The sequence below is a fragment of the Psammomys obesus genome, unplaced genomic scaffold (genome assembly GCF_907164565.1).
Source record: "Psammomys obesus unplaced genomic scaffold, mPsaObe1.curated_primary_1811, whole genome shotgun sequence".
Classification (NCBI taxonomy): domain Eukaryota; kingdom Metazoa; phylum Chordata; class Mammalia; order Rodentia; family Muridae; genus Psammomys; species Psammomys obesus.
In genome coordinates this window covers 25638796-25655132 of record NW_026596040.1, presented here as the reverse complement: position 1 = coordinate 25655132, position 16337 = coordinate 25638796, and the positions used below count along the sequence as shown (strand labels likewise).

Sequence of the window (16337 nt, the reverse complement as noted above, 5' to 3'; positions counted from 1 at the left end):
TACAAGTTTGCATTCCCTCCAGCAATGGAGGAGGGTTCCCCTTTCTCCACATCCTCTCCAGCATGTGTTGTCACTTGATCTTAGCCATTCTGATAGGTGTAAGGTGAAACCTTAGGGTTGTTTTGATTTGCATCTCCCTGATGACTAAGGAGCATTTCTTTAAGTGTTTCTCTGCCATTAGATATTCCTCTATTGAGAATTCCCTGCTTAGCTCCATACCCCATTTTTTAACTGGATTACTTGGTTTGTTGGTGTTTAACTTCTTAATTCTTTATATATTTTGAGTATCAGCCTTCTGTTGGGTATAGGGTTCCCACTCTGTAGGCTGTCGTTTTGTTCTGATGACAGTGTCCTTTGCCTTACAGAAGCTTTTCAATTTCATGAGGTCCAAACAAGGCCATGTTTAAAAAAAATAAAAATTAAAAAGGTGTCAGCACATATCCTCAAATTGGAAGGAGACAGAAAAAGTTAGCATGGCCTCTGTGTACGAATGGTCATGCAAATTTGTGAAGTGGCCCATGTGTTTGGGAGAGGATCTCAGTGGTTGGGAGTGGGTACTACTCTTGGAGAGGATTTGAGTTTGGTTCCCAGCACTTATACTGGGTGGCTCACAACCACCTGTAACTCGACATCCATGGAATTCTATGCCTCTGGGCTCTGCAGAGACTTGCACACACATGCACATGCCTGCACACAGATCCGTATATAATTTTAAATATACATGTATCTTAAACTATATATATATGTGTATATATATATATATTCAGAATTTAAAAAATAAAATAACTCTTTAAAAACCTATTATATACCTTCAAAGATGTTGCAAAAGATGTTTATAGAAAGGCTATAGTGGAGAGACAGCTCAGCTGTCAAGAGTGATTTCTGTTCTTCCAGAGGTTAAGAGTTTGGTTCCCAGCATCCTTGTCAGGAGATTTACAAACACTGCAACTCCAGCTCTCAGGGATCTGAACCCATTCTGGCTTCGTCAGTGTCTGTACCCAAGTGCATGTACCATAAGCACATAGAAACATGTAACTTAAAACAAAATATATTATTCTTAAAAAAGATTTGCCTTGCATGACATAGCAAATAACTAGAAGCAAGTTCAGCTGGGCATGATGGTGCACTGTGTTTACTCCCAGCACCTGGGAGGCAGAGAAAGGTGGGTCTTTGGGAGTTTAAGGCCAATCTGGTTTATGTAGACAGTTCCAGGCCAGCCAGGGCTACACAGTGAGACCTAATTTCAAAAAAGGAGCAAATTAATATTCAGTGATACAGTTTTATCTAAAGATATATTTACATTTCTGGTATATTTCTGTTACTATCTATATTACTAGATTCTTCTATCAAATAGTTCTAATCCAAGATTCCTATTAAAATCTAGTAATATATACATCTAATGATTATTACATAATAAGTAGTAAAGAATATAGGACAAATTTGTACAGGCAACATGATCCCCAACTTTATTAAATGTATTACACACGTAAAGTTGAAAAGAGTACACCTAAAATCTATTAATGATTATCTGTGTTGTGAGTGACTTATTTTTAATTTTTTTCTTCACAGTTTGTTCATTGTATATCCTGATTGTAGCCCCCTCCCCCAACCCCCCCAGTCACACCCTCCCTCCCCCTTCTCCCCATCCCCTTCCCCTAGTCCACGGAAAGGGGGGGTCTCCAATTTAAGAATGTAAACAAACAAAAAAGCAGTGACACATGAATTAGTCACAGCAAAATAAGCTGCTGGAGGATCATGGTTAAAATGAATGAGTAGATTTATGTTTGGATTCTCATGAAAAGTGTGTGTGTGCACATGCATGAAAACACACACACACACACACACACACACACACACGCAGATACATTCTGGAGGGAAGAAAAATGGTCTGCTCACTTAGTGGCTTCACCTTACAAGTCACTGTCTATTCTGGTGATGTTGAAAGATTTGCTCTGTAGTACTGAAGTTCATGTCCAACAATTTGCCAAACGCTATCAGCAAGCGCGCCCCGGCATTTTCGGCCTAAGAGTGTTTAATTTTTAATTACATTTTCTGACATTATAATCAATATTTATTAAGTAGGCATAAAAACAGAAATGACACCCTGCTGAGTGCTGTGTGAATTATTCAGAGGAAAGTTTTTAGGGTAATGAAGCCAGGCCTCCAATATGGCTTGCAGAAGTCTCTGCTGCCATTCCCTGCTGCTGCTGTGTTTCCACTACTGTGTTCCCAGATCCTGGCTTCATCTCATTTCACTCTTTCTGACCTACCTTTGGCTCTGAGTCTCCTTCCCAGCACGACTGCCAGCTTGATCTCAGTCTGGCTCCACAACTCTCTTTAAGGGGCTTTCATCCTAATTGATGTGACAGTTGTCAAAAGGTAGGGTTTTGCCTCTGCCTGGTGCCTCTAGGCAGTTGCACTTTGCTGAACAAAAATTTTACACTGGAAAACAAGTCTTGTGGGATGGAATTGATCTGGCCTTTTCTTTGGAGGATGATTTAGGATTATTAATACAATCTTTGGCCTTAAGCAAAATAAATAATATTTTAGGTCTCAATGGGTCTGTCAAAATAACTCTTCTATTATAACTCAAATTGTTGGGAGTTTTATTGTTGTGTGTGTGTGTGTGTGTGTGTTTAGCAGATTTGAGACTGAAGAGATAACTCACTGGTTAAGTGTGCAAGCTTTTCTTCTAGAGAACCTGAGTTCAAGTCCTAGCACCCACTTTGGATGGCTTTTATGTACACACAAACACACACACACACACACACACACACACCACACAAGACTGAGAGTACTACATATGCCACAGAAAGAGATTTAAATGTTTTTAAAAGAAAAATCAACTTTAGACAATGGACATCACGAATAAAGATGATCACATATCACACCTCAAGTAATTAACACTTGGGTCTACTTCCTCCCATTTAAGAGTGTAACTGAGCCTTCAAAAAAAAAAAAAAGAAGGAAAAAGCCAGTGTTCAAGTCTGTGTTCCCAGCTCAGTCGCCAGGATGTCCATCCTGGAAAACACAGATGCTAGGACTTAAGAGAAAGTGGAAGGAGATGAGGTCCAAAAGTGTGGTTGCAGCACTTGGAGAAAATACGGTGAGATGCTAACTTTCATTAGACAGGGTGAGAGTTGCCAAGGCACCTGCCATGTAAATTAGTGAACTTTTAACCAAGAAGAGGAAGGGGAGACCATCCAAATGCTTGGATTTGGTCAATGAGACAATAGGACGCCTTCATCCTGTATCTTTCCTGGAATCCATGTGCGTGCTTTGGAATTTAGGCAGACCCTGGATTACATTTAGTCCTAGGATAAATGCAGATGTTGGAAAACGTGATGGTAATTTGTGAGGAACAGGCTGCGCCCACCTCTTCCGTAAACACTAGTGACAAGTGTGAGACACCGTGATGTTTTGACTAGGCCTGGCCCCCAAGGGTCATATATTTGAATGTTTGTTCATTAGGAAGTGGTGCTACTTGGCAGGGATTAGGAGGTGTGGCCTTGTTGGAGAAAATGGGTCACAGGCAGTGCCTGTTGGGTTTTCAGAAACTCATGCCATGCCTAGAGCCCAGTCTTCCTGCTGCCTAAAGGTCTGGATGTAGAATTCAGCTCCTTCTCCAGCACCACGTCTGCCTGGACACTGTCATGCTTCCCACCGTGCTGATGATGGACTAAACCCCTGAAAACTGTAAGTGTAGAAGATGGGCTGTCCCCTGGTGAAGAAAAAAAACCCAAGCCCCAGGGTGGCCTTTAAACCAATAAATAGATGCCAAGACCTTTTAAAATTTCAAAACTCAGGCCTTAGCTGGGCAGACTCTAAACTACCTCACCTAATTAACCCGTCCACTTTGCCTCATCCAGCCACATGGCCAGCTATCCCCTCAAGGTCCACAAACCTTCCTCGTGTCTCCCAGAGAAAAAGCTTTTCTCTCCTGCCCAGAGTTTCTGTCTCCCTACCAGGAAGTTCCTCCTTCCACGTCCTGTCGTCCTGCTCAGCTGATTGGCCAATCAGATCTTTATTGATAGCTGCTACATCCACACAAAATATTCCTCCGCGTGTAGGCCAGCCCCAATTAAATGTTTTCCTTTATTTGAGTTTCCATGGTCACGATGTCTCTTCACAGCAACAGAATGCTGACTAAGACAGATACCTGGATGGCAAAGGTGGTACACTTGGTGCATCTAAGAGCTAACTCCTAAGGTAGAGTGTTAAACAGAGCTTTATTCCGCGTTCAAAACGGGCAGTAGAAAGTGGCATTCCCATGGAGAAGCACAGGCTACAAGGAGCTCAAAAATAGAGTGAGTCGGCTCCTTGTCTTACGTAACTGACTACTGAGCAGCAACAGCAATGCACGGCGGTCTAAAGAACGCTCAGCATTAACCGGGCGTGGCAGTGTTCACTTGTAACCCCGTAATGTTGAAGGTAGAGCCAGGAGGATAGTGAGTTGAGAGACAGAACAGAAAACCAAGTCACCAGAGAAGCTCAACAATGTCCCCGAGGTCACACAAGGAGGTAAGGGATGACCAGAAACAAGTCTCTTCTCCAGTTGCTGGCCGGACAGTATTTCCAGAGTCCCTGTAGCTGATTTCCGGGCAGATGTGAGTCACTGGATGTGGGTGCTGGGATCCAAACTCTGGTTCTCAGAAAGAGCAACATGTGCTCATAACCACTGAGCTATCTCTCCAGCTTCGTTTCACCCTTTTGTCCTCCAAATAATGCCAGTTGCTTCACTGCTTCATCTTATCTTCATAAACATTATTATTCCATCTTAGCATTACTAGTACCATTATTATATATTAGTATTGTTAGGTTTCATGTATTAGTTTCCTTGGATTTTTGTATAAAAGCATCATAATCAGGGTAGTTTAAAAGTGACAAAAACTGATTCTGATTCTCTTGCAACTCTTAAGGCCAAAGTCTGAAATCACAGTCTTGGCTAGGCACCCTTCTCAAAGGTGCAGGTGGGGATCCTTCCTTTTTTTTTTTTTTTTTTTAAGTTTTTGGTGCAATCTTTGCTATTTCATGACTACCTGCTACATCTGCCCAGTCCCTTGTCACATGACTTTCTTCCTGATGTTTTTCTGGTCTCTTGATTTTTTTTTTTCCCCTGTAATAACATCAGCCACTGGACTTAGGGCCCATTTAAATGCTAGTGTTCCCTTCACTGTAGCTTGATGCCAAGCTAGCCATTGTGCCAAGCTCTATCCTGCTTGTGTACTCTAGACAAGTTCTATGTGCCCATCGAATGGGAGCTGCTGGAAGTTATGCCAGCCAGAGCTGTAACCAGCCATGTCAAACCGCCGTGTCTCCTGCTTAGCTATATTTCTGCTTTCACACCTGAATGACCTCTGCATCTCATCAGGATCCAAACCACAAGACCAGGTCCTAGTGAGGAGGATACAAATCCCTTTTCCCTTTCTGTCAGCCCTGTGTTGCTGAGGTTCCAAGAGGCCCTGATATGGCAACAAAGTGACACGGCAATAGCACCTGACAGACACAAGACTATCTCCTGGGACTGGCTCCAGGGATTCAACACCAAGGAAGACGTAAATCACAGACTCTTCCGGTGGGTGCCTCTTATGGAGGGAAAGTTGGTGCTCGCCTCACCATGTCAGAACTCTCTCTTTTGTCTCCCTGCACCAAATAGCACACCCCCACATCTGCCCTCTCCAGGGATGTCTCGGCCTTATCTAGGAGCAGAGAATCCCCCAAAGAACCTCAGACTTCTTATGTAACCCCAAATTAGCTCAGCCTCTAACATAAATAGTTCTAGTCTTAGTGGGCTCATATATTCTCCCATGGGCTCATTTATTGCTTGGTGGGCAATGTATATAAACTGTCCTGTGCTGTGTGCATGGAGATAATGTCCCTATTGAATCTACAGGGCAGGCTCCAGCAGTCCTGGAGCTTTTGATTCTACTTGCATGTTTTTGGTTATCATCCAACCACAATCTATCCTGCAATGCACACTCCTAAACATGAGCCTTTGCACAATTGTGCAACTATTTCTATCTCTAAGTGACGAATTCCTGAAAAAAGGATCACTGGTTCAAAGAATACACATTCTTGGGCTCATGGGGGAGCCCAAGGTCAGTGATAAAGCACCTAATTAGTATGCTCAAGTCCTTCGTTGGATCCTTAGAACCCCTAACAGAACAACCCTATAAGGCAGGCAGGTGGCTTATGCCTATGTCAGGATTGGAAGTTGGGAAGGATCAGGAGTTCAAGGCCATCATCGGCTACATAGTGAGACTGAGGCCAGCCTGGGCTATGTGAGATCTTTTCTCAAAAACAAAACAAACAAAAGCCATTACCAAAAGAATATATTTTTAAATTTTAAAGTCAATTTTGTAAAAATATAGTTCACATGCAATTAACAAGCCCATATAAAAAGTATAACCTAATTTTACAGTATGTATGTATGTATATCGTATGACTATATGTGCATGCTTGAGTTCAGAGCCCATTCTAATTCAGGATGACCTCACCTTAATTTGATCAGACCTGCAAAGATCTTAGCCCACGTTGTTGTACCAAAGAAAGGGTGATACGTTGGACATTTACCCACTCATTTCCATCCATTCTTGATTAAGGTTGCTCCTGGGAAAAGAGTCTCCCAATTTCCTGGCCTGTTTCTTTGCTTCAAACTCTGGCACAAGACCAGGAGCTTGAGATAGAATGATGATGGTGGATGTGAATCAAATGCATGTTTAGTCTTGGGTTTATTCTCTCACTTCAAATCACACTCAGAGTTCCACTGTTATGGCAGGGTGGAAGAAACTCTGTGTAAAGAGGTGGGACAGTTGGACCCCAGTTCTGGTTCTACTGGGGGGGCGAGCTAAGCCTCCATCCTGTGGGCCTTTTGCCCCATCTTTAAAGAAGAAAAGCTTGGATGCAACTGAATTACTTTGGCTCTCCATGTCCTATTCCAATTTGTCTCTGTAACAAAGAATTTTGAGCTTGGGAGAGGAAGAATGCCAACCCACCAAACAAACAACTCATTAAAATAGAAGCATCTCATTAATGTGTTTCTGGAGAACTGAATTCTTAAAAATAGGGAGGCATATGGAGGAAGAGAGGAGGGGCAGCTGCTGTGTTCTCCTCTGGGGAGAGAATGAAAGGGCCTGGGCTTAAATTATGCCAAAAGGGATTTATTTAAATTAGACATTAAGAAAGTTGTGAGACAATGCAACGTGCTATCCAGGATTTTGGAGCCTGCTATATAAAGACATGTTTTAAAGCATGTGTTTTATTTTGGTTCTTTCGAGTATATATATATATATATATATATATATATATATATATATATATACACACACACACACACACATACATATTTCTATCTAGTCTTTTGTACATGCACTGTACTTCAACATAAAATGAGAAAGTATAGTTAGGTCTTTCTAGGAGAAATGAAAGAAAAGAAGCTGTCCTTCAACCAACACCATTCACCATCTCTAACTTTGGCCACCGCCAAATTGTGGCTTTCTTCTTGCTGAAACCTAGGAAAGTCCTCATCATTTATGTCAACGTCATGACCCAGGCAGCTTCTGCCAGTCAATCGCAATGGGCAATAAAGTTGAAATTTATCTGCTCTCTCAGGCTGCACTTAGGCGATGCAAAGTGATTTGCACAGAATTCTATGCGCTGTTGTTTCTGATTCCCCTCGATAATCCAGTCACCGTGGCCCAGCATGGGAGCTTCAGCATGTAAGAATTATCTGTTCTTATAAAGATTCAGATTCTAGGTTTCTTTTCCAAAAGTTCTAGTAATTTTGGTGAGAGGCCCATGCCATCCATACATCTTACCAAGTCATCCATAGATAACTCTCTAGTCAGCATCGCCAGGATCATGGAGAAGGTCCAGAGACCTGGATGGAAGATGCGCATTGCACATTTTCATGCTTAGCTCTGAGTTATATCTGTTCAGCCTGATCTGGAGCCCAACTTCCAGGCTAGCCTAGATCCTGCTCAACTTTGATTACAGAATGTACCCATTTTGGTGGGTGTTCCAGGCTAGCTCCCTACCTGTAGTTCAGAACAGAGTGAAACCCAGGAAACCACCCTCCAGTCACCCGCTCAGCAGTTGGGAAACTTTGCTATTCATTTACCTGCAACTCTTGTCATGGCTGCCTCTGATAGTTCACATTCATAGGCCTGAGCCATCCCTGGACTTTTCTAGTTGAAAAATAATCTTTTCCTTTTCTTAATTTGCGTTTGCCTTTCTTTCTAGCAGGACCATTTTTGGCTGCTAGTTATCTATCTCAGTCCCATTTAGGGTACTGGTAACTGATGGAGGGGTTGATTCCATTCCAGTCTAGCTTAATAAACTAGTGAGTTTACTGGGGTACATTACAGGACGATAGATGGCACAAGGCAGTTGTGCCAATGAAACTCTACCCCGAGATACCCATGTATCATTGTTGTGTTTAAACCTTGCATCTTTGAGGGAAACTCCTTAAGGCACAAGATGTTGAAGAGGAGGTGAAATGTCAGATTATTTTAAGACTGGTATTAAAAGGGTGGTGAAACAACGGGATGTTGCTTAGGGGGAATCTCATTAAGAATTAAGGATTCTTACATGGCAATAAACCAATAGGGTGTTCTAAGGGAAGATGAAACATCCCATCCTGCAAGGAAGCTCCTTAAGCTCAGGTACTAAACAATTCGGTGCCCTTCAGGAAGTCCCTGAAATGAACCAGGAAGTCCCTGAAATGAACCAGAATCTCTGCTCCCCTTCTTCCCTAAGCATATATAAGCTGAGCTGCCTAGAAGATGCAGAGACCAGTCAAGCTGCCTGGAAGAGGCTCATATTAACTACACAACTTAAAAAAGGCATTCTCCAATCTTTTGAGCTGCCTGTGAGCTGTGCCGTGGGTTCCAGGCTTCTAGCTTTCATAAACTATTACCTTCGCTGGGGTGGGCTTTGTTGATGCAGCTGTCTTTGAGTCATTTCTGCTTCTGCAAGTTACCCTGCCCTCATATTATTATAAATTTAACCTCAACAGAACTCATTGGTTCATGCTGTTTTTAACAAAATCTCAGTCGTTCAATTTTGTCAGTAAAGACTCAGGAGCCAGCTGCTGGGGTGAAAACCTGCTCACTCAGAGAGGTAGAGAAAGCACCCAGCTGACCTTCCTCCTCAGCTGATGTCCCAGAAGGAAAAGGAAACCTTCCCTACTCCATCTCAAAAACTCCTCAAACTGAATGTCTGTCCCTCCCTTCTACTTTCTATGAGTCTCTCTATCAATCCTCCTGACTTCTTACTCTCAATGTTTTTTTTTTTTTTATTCCCACTGTGTTTACCTCCTGTCAACGGATTGCTTGCTCTGCCTCTTGACCTAGGGTTAACATTATTTAATCCCATTTACAATGCTCAAGCAAAAAGCTCTTGGGTTGAAGGTGTGTGCTAGGGCTGAGCCGCCACACAACTAGAAATAGGCTTTCCCAGTAAACAACACGATCTCGGGGTTCACAGTGTGATCAACTGTCCTGCAACAGGTTTACTATGTTGGACTTTGGTGGTATCCTTACTTTGGTCTACAATTGGTTCCCTACCTGGGGTAAGTAGACGTTTGTTCGTGTCACCCCATGAATAGTGTCACACATCAGGCACCCCTACAGATTTACACCTACTTAGCAACCTAATAAAGAGAGTTAATTACAAGGATAACATTATAATATTTCAAAACTGGTCAGAACAAAACTAGAGTCAGAATATAAAGAAATAGCACAGTCTTCAGCTGGTCAAACGGACTCTAGCTCTCATCAGCCATGTAAATTATAGTGGGTTCAGTAGGCTAACTGCAGACCCTACCAAGAGGTACATTCTACAGCAAAGAAGATCTCATAGATGTGATTAAGAATAATTTGACATAAGAAACCATCCTGGTTCATCTAGGCTTTCTCTAAATAAAATCACAGGTGTTCTCACAACAGGAGACAGAGGGGAATTTGACCATAGAAAATGGAAGGCAGTGTAACCATGGAAGCAAGATGCTGGGCTGCTGGTATTGAAGGTAGAAAGGTGGGGCTACGAGCCAAGGGACATTTGTGCATCTAGAAGCAGAAGAACTAATGATACAAATTCTACCTGGAGCTGCCAGAAAGGCCACAGCCCTGCTGACAGTCTGGTTTTTAGCAGAGTGAAATTAATTTAGAGCTCTGACCTGTAGAATCACCCAGGGCTACATTTATACCATTCTGAGCCATAAAATTCACAGTAATTTGCTATAGCAGCCACAGGAAGCCAACACATCTGGGAATATCAGACTGCAGATGGTTGGGGCTCCGCCTAAGGTATGAGGAGAATTAGGTACCACATATGCTAATGGAGCTGGGCTGTGCACCCAGCCTGGAGACACTGGGATTGAAGGTCTGAGCTCTGCTAGAAGACAGGATAGGACAAAGGAAAGGTAAGGTGTTTTTAGGAGAGTGCCTCTGGCCACCTCAATGTTCTCTGCTCAGAGTGACAGCTTGTGAGCTGTTCTGACCTGCTCTCTGCTTCCAGCTTTTTAGAAGCCAGCTTCTTACTGGGTTAAAGTTCCTACCCTCCTCTCACTCCTTCCTCATACAAGATTATGCCCTGGTCCTGGCACACCCCTCACCACCTCCCTACCCCTGTGTCCTCCCATTCCCCTTCTCTGTCAAATCCTGGCAGGCATAACTATGACAAAGGGAATCAATGGGAGGGTCAGAACTCCGAGAGACAAAGGGAGCCTTTGTTTTCCTGTGCTTTCTCTTGGGCTTCAGCCTCTTTGAAGAGCTGTACCCACACATGCTAATGTTAACATTCACCCATTGATCCACAGCACATGGCCTTCCCTTCCCTACCATCTGTCAGCAACATAACTGCCTGCCTGGGCTCACTGTAGACTGTAAATAAACCAATAGTTTCAACTTCTGAGGGGAAAAAAAACCCCAAAGCACAGAAATTATGTTAATTCCATTCTAACTCATTTGCATGCATATATTAATATGAATCATGTTACCACCCCAGCTGCTTCACTGTTACAAGTGATCTTCAGTAGTAAAAACGTCAGGCTGGAACAATCAAAGTCCCCTCCTTCTAGGCCCCCCTTCCTCCCCCCGCAACTACCAACACACTCTTGCTCAGCTAAAGCAGGAAATCTGCTGGAGGGACTGGAAATTTAAAGCCCCAGGCAATTCACTTCCCTGAACAAGGATGTTGACCATGACTTTTCCCCACAAACAGTGTCAAAAACATCGGGCTATTGGGAGTTATTTATAAGAACTGAAAGCCCAAGTGCACAAGTTCACACACTCACAAGACCAGTGCTGGTCCCCCTGCAGTGGGGGTTGGTTCTGACATGATCCTTGAACAGGTGGACTGCAGCCACAATGGTATGCGAATGTAAGTGATCTTCTCAATGTGATGATCAAGAAAAACGCACCACGTTCAGATTTCCAAACTGTGGGGGGAGGAGTGCCCACAGAAGTCCCATTATTTATTCAGTTGGTTTTGAATGCAAGCCTCCTAGGCAATGTTTTGGAAAAATCTATTCCATAACCCCAGGAACAGGGGTTATGGAACCAAGAGTCCTGCAAGCTCTCTCTCTCCCTCTCTCTCTCTCTCCTAGTCTCCATCATGAAGCCATGTGCACAAAGGGAGAAACTTTGCTATGTTTGGGCAGCATATGGGAAGGGTCACATTCTTTTAAAATATATTTTAAACTGAGGTGTAACTAATGTTAGCATATAGGCAGCCTATGATGTTGCCTAGTAGCCTATGATGTCATCATGTGTCGCCCACCAGGTGTGTGGCAGGCACAGTTCAGCTGCGCATGCACAAGCTATAAAAGGACTAACCCACCACTTTGCTTCTCTCTTACTGTCCTCTCTTGCTCTTTCTACCTCGCTTTCTTTCCTGAGAGCCCCCCATGTCTCTCTCTTTCCTTCTCTATCTCTCCACCTCTATCTGTTGTGTACGTGGCATCACTTTTAAATAAATACTAACAACAAGCATAATATTAAATGTGCAGCCCCTCACTGTTCAGATGAATGGCTGTTGATAATTGTATGTATTCATGTAAAAGGTAAAAGGAGGGCTTCGATGTAGGCCAGAGGTGTGTGTTTACTCAGCATGTGAGAAGCCTTGGATTCAATCCCCAGAACTGCCAAAAAGGAGGAAAAAAAAAAAGTTGGAGTTTTTAAAATTAAAATTAAAATTTTTAAATTTTATTTAAAATTTTATTAAGAAAATAAATGAAATCTGGGCACTGTGGCTCATGTGTTCAGTTCCAGGACTCGGGAGGCTGAGGTAGGTGGATTTTTGTGAGTTTAAGGACAGTCTGGTCCACATAGCAAGTTCCAGGGCAGTCAAAGAGCTACATAATATCTCTGAGAAGAAAGAGGAGGAGGAGAAGAAAAGAATATACAGTGTAGCTAAGCATGATGATGTATGTCTATAATCCCAGGACTCAGGGGTTGAGGTAAACAGAATATTGTGAGTTCCAGGCCATCTTAGACTTTGCATGAGCCCTTGTCCCCAAAACACACAAACAAACAAATAAATAAACATTCTCTTTAAAGAACTAGACAAATTACAAATGGGGAGAGGGAGGGAGAGTTAGAGTGTCTATCTGACATATACTATAAAAATGCTTATAAATCAAGAATGAAAATGCAAAAACCCTAATTTGAAGTGGCCAAACTTGAATGAACACTGTATAAGAGATGCCGCCGCCAAGTGGCCAAGCATCCACTTCAGAAAGTGCTCAAGATATCTAGCTATTCTATTTTTTCAAATTCTTGTCTGTGATGCATTTACTGAGTCATCCCAAGCTGCCCCCAGTGGCTGGAATAGATATGAAGTGCCAAATGGAAGTGGATTTTATACCTTCAGACCTAGCTTCTTCAAGCTACATGTTTTCTGTTCAATAATTACAGAGAGTGAACATGCCCAAAGTCGCTGGAGCCTTTCTTTGTTTGGTTCAGTGTGGCGCAAGGGAGAAACTCAGAGTGCTCACAGGCTGGGGCCACACGCATAAAACAAAGAGGGTACAGACTGCAGACAGAACTGCTTAGACCACAGAGTTTGTGGTTTGAATATGAAATAACCCCTATGGGCTCACACTTGAATGCCTGGTCCCCAGCTAGTGGTGCAGCTTGGGAAGGTTCTGGAGCCTTTAGGAAGCAGAACCTGGCTGGACAAAGTGAGTCACTGGAGGCAGGCCTTGGGGCTCTGTAGCCTGGCCCACCTCCTGGGGCCATCTACATTCTCTCCCTCAACAATGTAGATTCAGTGTGAGCAGCCATGTTTCCATTTCCACTACCATGCCTTCCCCACCTGATATCTTAGTTTAGTACAATATATAAATATATAGACATTAATAATTAGAAGTGATTCTAATTATCCACTGAGGCTGGATGTGTAGTGAGAAAGACCATCATGGTGACAGGAACACGTGACAGAAGGTACTTATATCATGGCAGACAGGTAGAAGGGAGAGCAGAGGGGAACCTGGGACAAGACACAGCCTGAGGGGTTTGTTTCCAGTGACCTTCTTCTCCACCTAGACCTCACCTTCCACAGCTACACCGCCTCCTACTGTCTATTCAAATTCTGAATCCATCAGTTTGATGATTCCATCATTAGGCCTGAGCCCTCATGACCTAGTCATCACTGGAACACCCTCAGTGATCACCGGTAAGTGTATTTAACCTTTGGAGCACTTCTTGGTCCAGTCCCATACACAGCCAAGATGAGCCATGAAATAGCACCTCTCATTGCTCCCACAATCTGGGGGCTCAGGGCCACCAATCAGACTGATCCCTGGCATTGCTGCTCCCGTTCGGCCGGCCATACACGCCCTTCACAGAGGTATGTCTTCTGTCATGAGTGAGGCTGCTTAAGGCTAAGACAGACAACTGTTTGACCTAACTGGCCACCTCTAAAGGAGCTGCTGGCCAATTATTGCCCAGTTTAAGTAAATTGAGGGCTCAGTCATAGGACACTTGCATTTATTCTGTAAATCCTGGGTTTAATCTCTAGCACTACAAATAAATAAATGATGAATAAATAAATAAATAAATAAATAAAAGCTGATGGAATAAGAATTTGTTGATTAATCTATTGATTTACTTCTAAAAATCTTGAAAGAGTAGTTGACATTTTGGTACTTCCTGTTTTCTCCTGCTTTGCTAACTTGGGTGTGCCTGTTCTGAATTATTTCTTGACACTTATCGGTCTATTCTTCCATCATAGGGATGCCTATGGCCATGTGCTCCACTGTCCCTTCCCCCATCTCCCCCCTCCTAGGATCTGTCCTTCCTGCAGAGAAAGGACAGTAGAACAGCCAGGATAGATGCCATCTGTGGTCCCCACACCTGCTGGGTTGAATCCCCTGGAGTGCTTGTTAGGAATACACACTTGCAAAAGCAAAAACTGTGTTCAGATGCGCTTCATCATTTCAGCTGGAAAACTTTCAAAGATAAAATGACTCTTCAGGCCAACACACTTACCATTTGTAAAGCGACTTGAATGTTACTTGCTTGCCTCCTGAAAACAACCTTCAGAGGTCTGTCTGAGTGCCAGTGACCACTCGATGTCTCCTGTAAGAAAGCAGCGTCAGTAGGCTGCCTGGAGTCACAGAACTTGTAAACGACCCCCAGTTTTCTGTTAAAGGGACAATGGTTTGCGGACATGGGTTTCCAGGGAACACTAAAACCGGGCTGGCTCTTGTCCTGACTCGCTGATTGTCAGGACTTAACACCCTTCCATCTGTCCTTTGTAAAGTCCTGGGAGTCTTCTACCACAGCTTCTGCTTTGTGGCTAGTGTACACACACACACACACACACACACACACACACACACACACACACACACACACACACACACACAACACACACACACACACAACACACACACACACAGAGAGAGAGAGAGAGAGAGAGAGAGGGAGAGAGAGAGAGAGAGAGACACCTTTCTTGTGATGCCACCCACTTAGAGATTAGCCGAAGAGCCCTCCCTGCTCTTTTGAACACTGCTGCCCTCTGCAGGTCAGCACCCGTCCTGCCAGACACCACCTTGAGATTCACAAAGACTGAGGAAGAGGAAAGGAATTTTCTTTTTCCTTCTTCAGGCTATGACCTCTCAGGTTTCTTACTTCCTGACCCGTAGGATTGCCAGCAGGAATAACCTTTGTGCTCAGAAAACCCCCTTCCCCACAAAGAACTTTCGGAATGGCCTTGAGCAGGCAGGCCGAACTGCAGTGCGTAGTGGCAAGGTTGTCCCTGCATTCTGGGATATTCAGATTTCAAAGACTCTGCATCTGGCTTGTGTCCGCTCCCCTTGCACACTCTTTCCTCAGTGCGGAGTTAAGAATAAGTCTGTACAACCCTCCCTGACCCACTCCTGTTCCCATGGAAATGCAAATCTAGATCTGCCTCTCCAAAAACAAGCACAGACCTCAGGAACAGAGCAACGCCATACAGATCGCAAGCAATCTAACTCCCTCTAGGAGAACAACAAACCTTTGTCAAATGAAAGGTACTTTGTCATCTCATGAGAAAGGAGCAAAGGCTCGCCTCTTCAAAGAACCTGCTTGTGTACCACATTGTCCAGTGCAGGTTTTCTCTCCAGAGGGGTCTGTGGACTGGACTAGTAGCTCCCTCTTTGCTCTGCCCTGTAGGAGGCCTTTGGGGGTGGGGCAGGCAAGTGGATGGAAAGGATAGCCTGCTCAGTGAGACACTTCCTATAAACCTCTTAGGAATCACAAATAGGGCACAGCTTATATTTTTCTTTTCTTTCTTTTTCTTTTTCTTTCATTCTCTTTTTTGTTGTTATCTCTAAAGTGGTGTTTCTGCCAACTACTAAACCCATCAATGTTTCCAAAGATGGAGCCCATGCTAGCTTGGTTACCCAGGCCTAGTGTTTTGTTTGGAGGGTCCTAGGTGGCATACGGAGCAGAATGTCACCTCGATAGTGTCCTGGTTATTACTGACATCAGTTATGCCTCCTTCAGGGAAGCAGCTCTGGATGAGTTGATTTGACCTGGCATAAGATGGACCCCGGCAACTCCTGGAGTTATCTCTCTGCTTTGTAGGGTTTTGTTAAGTCTGAATTCACCACAGGGAGAGCACCACTCACATATGCAACTGGCAAGAGTATTTTATTGTAAGAAAACCTGCATGCAGGGGTCAAACCATTTTGCAAAATGGCAACCCTAGACAGAGGTGCACAGGCCTTTTCATAGGAAACTAGGGGAATTCTAGCAAGGGTTAGGTAATCTAAAACCTCATTGGTAGGTTCCAGGGAAGGTACAAGGGCCGATTCCTCATTGGCTTTCGTCCAGGTGGCCAGTAGG

The 16337-nt window shown here is 43.6% G+C and overlaps 1 pseudogene; it reads left to right on the top strand.

Moving 5' to 3' along the window:
- The first annotated feature begins 427 nt into the window (after nt 1–427).
- LOC129688232 (U6 spliceosomal RNA) lies at nt 428–526 on the top strand (annotated as a pseudogene).
- The last annotated feature ends 15811 nt before the right edge of the window (nt 527–16337 follow it).